General features: G+C 36.3%; 1 long non-coding RNA gene across 1 annotated transcript in view; it reads left to right on the forward strand.

Annotated features, from left to right (window-relative positions):
• Nucleotides 1-5,659, forward strand: part of LOC141729844 (uncharacterized) — a 210,862-nt gene extending 205,203 nt beyond the window's left edge. Inside the window, exon 3 of the long non-coding RNA XR_012581299.1 lies at nt 5,296-5,659. This is a non-coding gene — a long non-coding RNA (uncharacterized LOC141729844). The remainder of the gene's footprint in view (nt 1-5,295) is intronic.
• The last annotated feature ends 341 nt before the right edge of the window (nt 5,660-6,000 follow it).

The following is a 6,000-nucleotide window of genomic DNA, read 5'->3' on the forward strand; positions in this document are numbered from 1 at the left end:
TCCATTTGGAGAGGGGAGGGGAAGGCTAAGGTGGATTTAGTGAGAACACCAAATTGGAGACCACCATTTCTAAACCTCGACAATCTTTTACATATTTTCCTGTTTATAAAGTATTCAAACAAGGAATTTATTGTTTGGCCTAGATTTCCATTTTTATTACATAGATAATTTCAGAAAAAAAGTCCTATTATTATAAAGACTATGTAACAGATTCTCAGGTGGTGCAAATCAGCATAGCTCTTCCAAAGTTACATGAATCAACACTCAAGTGGAAGAAATTATAATACAAACATTTTGTACTCTTTACTTATTCACAGATATTGAAACTTCTAGGTTTAAAATTTTGGGCTTTAAAACAATTTTTCTTTTCCAATACAATTTCAAAAACTGAACTTTAAAAGATCTTTGCATCCCCTATGGTACAGTGTTGTTTGTTATATATTGTGTATAGTTGTATATAAAGCTCATATTAGATATACAAAGTTGCAAGGGTTACTTATTTTAAACTACTGAGAGCAGTCCTGTAATCTGAAATAGTTTTTATTTTATATTATATTAATTTATTTATATATAATCTGAAATAAATTTTATTTATAAGGTTAGAGTTATTAATTTCAAAGACAGACTATATGAATGTACATCTCTAGAAGTACTGCTGTGAAAAAACATTGTAGATTCTGTAACTTTTAGCTTTTTCATCAGAATACTGAAAAAATAACAATTTCACTGGTTGATTGTGAGACAGTGCTGTCATATGACATAGGCCCACAAAGGTTAGGCTTTGGTACTGGAGCTGGAAAAGTCTCCCCAGATCCATAATAAACATCCCATATAACATGAGCTTCCTTGTAATTTATGAACAGATCTTTGTCATGTATGGAAAGCACAGTGTGCACAGGTTTTCCTCTATTTTCCTAATGAATTGACACTTTATAGTTTTTGGTATCTTGAGCTATGAAGCCTCTAGAAAATCTGCTATGGCTCACATGGAGATATAAGTGTAGAAAGAGACTTCATGTTGCATGGTCAGGGAGGTTGATCAGATTTGTTATCATTGACAAGATGTGGAGTGGTTCTGACTCTGACTCTGTTATACCTCTCTGGAACAAAATGATGCAAGACAACTCTGTACTTACCCAGGTTTTCCAAAATCTTTAGGACAGCAGTAATCTGAGACCTTATTTAAAAGTGGGCTGTGATAGTTGATTACATGCAAACAGATGAACAGCTATGAAAAATACATCTAGAACAAGAAGCAGTATAGAATGTTTTCTTTAATGCAAAAAAGCAAAATTGAGTGTCTAAAGACAATCTTCAGAATATGTGGAATTATGCTTTAATGCTTTATGCCTATCTCTCTTTCCTAAATGTTTGACTATAATCCAAACAAATTAAATCCTTCTAATGCACTTCTATGTTTTTCACCATAGACACTAAGGCAGCATTAGGAACTTATCTCTGTTTGCCCTTTACCTTAATGGTGACACGTTAGCAAACCAGACAATATTCTATGTCAGAAATATCAAGATTTCCCATAACCTGAATTTAGTAATCCCCATGTACTCTTAGCTTCCTGACTCTTTTTACTGTCTGCATTTCAATAAGGAGTCCCTACTATCTGCTCATCACTTCTAATTACTTTTATTTTAGCCCATGTTCCTGGTTCCTGGGCCAAGAACTTTAAAGAACTATGATGTACTCTGACGAAGCATTTAATCAGGGCTGAGTAATCCAGCAAAAAGCTTTTCAGGGCAGGGTGGAATATGGGAGGAACCATATTGTCTGCCCAATTATTATGTTTCCTTTTGTCAGCCCTGAAAGAGTTCCTGCAGGGACCAGAAGACCTGCCCTTTGCTTGATGGGAAGAATTCCCCAGTGAGTAGAAGCCTTGGGAAAAGGGAATGGTGGCAGAAGACAACATAATATCAAGTGAAGTAGGGAAGAAACAGTGGCAGGGAATCACACACACTTTTCAACTCCTAAAGCTTTGGTCATAGGAGTGCAAAACTCTCTAGAAATACTTGTGGCTATGGGTGAGGGGTAGAGGAAACCTAAAGCATTAATTCCTAAGAGGTGTTATCAGATGCATCAGGGTTTGGCTGTAAATTTTACTACATTGCTGTGGTGCACAGAGAAATGAGTGAGGAAATATCTGATTAAAGTGTACATTGCTGCTCAGGCAACTGAATGTTGCCATAGCAATTGAGATGAAATGTGCAAAGAAGTGAGATAATTAAATCTAACCCCTTTAGTAGTTTTGATAGTCAATGCACTGCCAATAGGAAAAGTTATCTACAGTGTTAAAGATAAAACATACTCCTTGTGGAAGTTCTCCTTGCTGGTATTTTGTTGCTCTCTTTTTAAATACTTTGCTCCAGGTACCTAATTTGAATGTTCTCTTTAATAGTCAAATACAGTTTTGACCTTGGTCAAAAGCCTAGGACTTTTGCTGACTTACTGTACTATGGGAAGCATGTACACAGAATATCCAGAAAGTTTTATTCACCTTTCCTCTGCATGCAGTACAGGCAGGCCCAGGCTGGCACCTCAGAGCTTACAGTTCAATAATATCTAGAACGTGCTGCCCTCTTCAGGAGCCCGTGATCAGAAATGGGCAGTTTTGTTTCATGCTCCAGAAACTGCGCTGAACAAACAGGAACTACAGGGCTGAAGTTGTTTTTTATTTTTTGACATTTGTAATGCCAGTGCCAGAGGCACTGAAGACAGTTATAACCTAAATAGACAAATCTGATTTTTTAGAAAGGGGATCAAAGATTTGTTAGTATTTCTTTAAATTTGAGAGCTGGGTGATCATACACTTAGCCAGACAGTTACTTATTTCAGCCAGTGAAAACAAAATCCAGGAGAAGCCTTGACTCACTTCTTCTAAACTAGTAATTCAAGCAGCAAATAACCTGCTAATCAAAATTATTTGTGTCCAAAGAGTTTGAACACTAGCCATCACACTAAACTTACTTACTTTCATGTGCTCTGATCATCTGGAACCATCTAAGTGCTTAAACTATGATTTAGTAGAACATTAAACCATATACTTAACTCTAAGCACAAACATTGCTGCAATGCCTTCAGGAGGACACTCGTGTGAAAGTATTGAACAACTCATGTGTCAGCCTGGTGGATTGCATACCTGGCTGATAGGTGGGGACAGGCCCACAATTTTCAGTTCATATCTTACAACACTGTAAGTTACATTCTAGAATCTTAATAATTAAGCAGGTAAGAACTAGAGACAAAATCTTTTGTGAATTATAATTCCTTTTGAAGTCAATGAGAGCTTTTGTTCATTTATGATGTAGTGACATTTTATTGGTATACAAATAGTTTTGGAAAAAGAAAATCACAGCTTTGTGGCAAGGTGACTCAAAAGCTGTGTGGAGGAAAGGGAGCTATTACTTTGGTGAAATGAATCGATTTTTTTTTAGTGAGAGTCCCAAACAGGCAGTTGATAAATGTATACCTCACTCAAACAGCATGTTTGCAAACTCAGAGGGCTGAGGAGCAGAGATCTCTGGGAAGCAACACAGAAACCAGTGCTTTGTGGGAGCTTGGCTCCACTGAAACAGATGTTCAAAGGACTTATTTTGAGCTTACGTGAAATATTGTTTGTTTGGCTGAAAGGAATCCTGTTTTCCTGTGTTTTGTAAAGGAAGCAAAAGAAATATCCCGTGCTACATCTGAGTGAGGCACTTTGAAGGAGGTGTAGCCCATGTAGAAAGCCCAAAAGGAGCTTTAAGCCACCTCTGTGGATGCTGAGATTCAGGGCTGCTACAGGCCAGTGAATCCTCATGTGAGCTAGAGCAGCCCTCAGGGACTGCTCTAATTTACACAAGCTTAGCCAGGCTCCTGTTTCTTGTGCTGCATGCAACCTACATTAGGTCTGAATTTCTGCAGCACTGCACACCCTGGAATCTCCCTTTTGCCCAAGGTAAACTCCTTGAACGGAAATAACTTCTTTACTGTACTGGGGAATTCTTCTCTATCTGGAGTCTCCCTTTCCTTTAAATACCTGCAGTTCATCCAGTGGTACATGTGCTCATGGTGAAAACCTGGAATTGATCTATCATTTATCTGAGTTTTTACTTTTCTTCTTTAAAGATAATTGTCCTACTTAGACCTCAACATTTCTTTTTGTAAGTGGCTTGTGACTGCATCTCTTCGTCCTAGTAACATTTTCTCAACATAATATTTAATTAAATTCCTTAATTCTCTCCCTTGCATGTTTACGTAAAGATTTAATTTTCTCAAACAGTGAAAACAATTAAGAATAATAAGTGGGTTTTAAGTGTTCTTCCTTTTTTGGCACAAAACTGTTTTACCTCAGAAAACTATATATGTGGCAGATTCTGTACCTAGGTCTGGCCATTTCAGCAGGAGTAAAGCTGTATTCTGTGTGAGAAATGATCACAGAATTTAGCCTATTATCCTGTCAACTTTTTATTCTCAAAGGGCACAATTGGTACATATAGCACATGAAATCACAGAGAAGCTCTGTGTAGGTACTGAGTGAAAGTGATCACTCCCTCTCTGTTCAGCCTTTGGTACAGGGAATGGTAGCAGTGATTAATTTCTTTCTAAAGAAAACAGAATGGCCATGATGTCAGGTGTGAAACAGGCTGAAAGGGAGGATAGGAAAGAAGGAAGTGAGGAGAGTTAACCAGTATCCATGCTTTCATTTTCACACCATGGTTAGAGCATGCTGATGAGGTGTGGGTTGTACTCAGTACTCCCTCAGGACCAATCTGACCATTGCAAACTTAGAACTTGTGAGCAATATTATTCTGAAGCAAAATGTAAAGGCTGATTAATTGTTTTAATAGTAATTAAATTTTTTCAATAACTAATTCAAATTTCTCAGTGAGTTAGGAAGAAAGCCTTTAACGTGTCATTGATAACTGTCTCTTCTGATCATAACCCTTTATGTTCCTCATGTTTTCTCCCACTCCATAGCAGAGTGACAGCAAGCCCATGGTTTTGTTTTTAAAAATCCAGTCACAAGTTGAATGCCAAGATCCTATGTCTGTATTTTGTGAACACTATGCATATAAATTCCAACTGGCATGCAGTTCTAAATACAGATATGCACAATAACTTGTGCTTTTTTAAATCCAGTACCTGCTAAGTACATATAATACATATTTGGAACTGCATTAAAGTATTGGTCTATGATTTGAACATGTATTTTCATTTTTTGTTTTGATGCTGATGCACTGTTTGGCAGTTAGAATCCCTGCAGATTAGAATATAATAACTAATAACACTTTCTTTGCTTTCTAGGGTCTTTATGGCAGAATGATGAATTCCATCGTTTCCAGAATGGTAAGCAAAAAGCTTTTTCTGTTTCTGATAACACAGAACAGAAGGTAAATTCTTGTAAGAAAGGGTTGCCAAATTGCTTGAGAAATAACTGTACTGTACAATTTCATAATTATATGGCTTATACAGCTGAAAATATTTGAATATTCAAATCCTGTAAGCTACCTAGAAAAGATTTGCAGAACATTATACCAATTACTTAAAAGAAAATATGGGAGGATTTACATCCTTGTTAGAAATGTTGATGACCACAGAATGCCCAACTGTTCATTTTTAAGAGCAACTACTTGTAATGTATAAATTCCCTTAAATATAACTATCTCTCTTCTTTAGGTTGAAAATGCATGGCTTTCATAGTGTGTTGCTATTTGAACTGTATAAAATTGATCTTTATTTATGTTTCACTAGAGCTTTGCTGTATGTGTGAATTTAAAAATATGTAGCTTACAAACACAGGCATCACTTCTGCATGCTATCATGTTGTTTTAAAAAGATGGTTTCATCTTTATTTTTTTTTTATGGCTGAAAAAGGTAGCATTTATTTTGCCCCTTGATCATAACATCTTTACAATCAAATAATAAAAAAAAAAAAATCCATTATACTATATGTGTAAAGGTCATCCTAAAATAACACTTCTGAACAAACTACTGAATCTTATGAGTACG

This window comes from Zonotrichia albicollis, chromosome 8 (genome assembly GCF_047830755.1).
Source record: "Zonotrichia albicollis isolate bZonAlb1 chromosome 8, bZonAlb1.hap1, whole genome shotgun sequence".
Classification (NCBI taxonomy): Eukaryota; Metazoa; Chordata; class Aves; order Passeriformes; family Passerellidae; genus Zonotrichia; species Zonotrichia albicollis.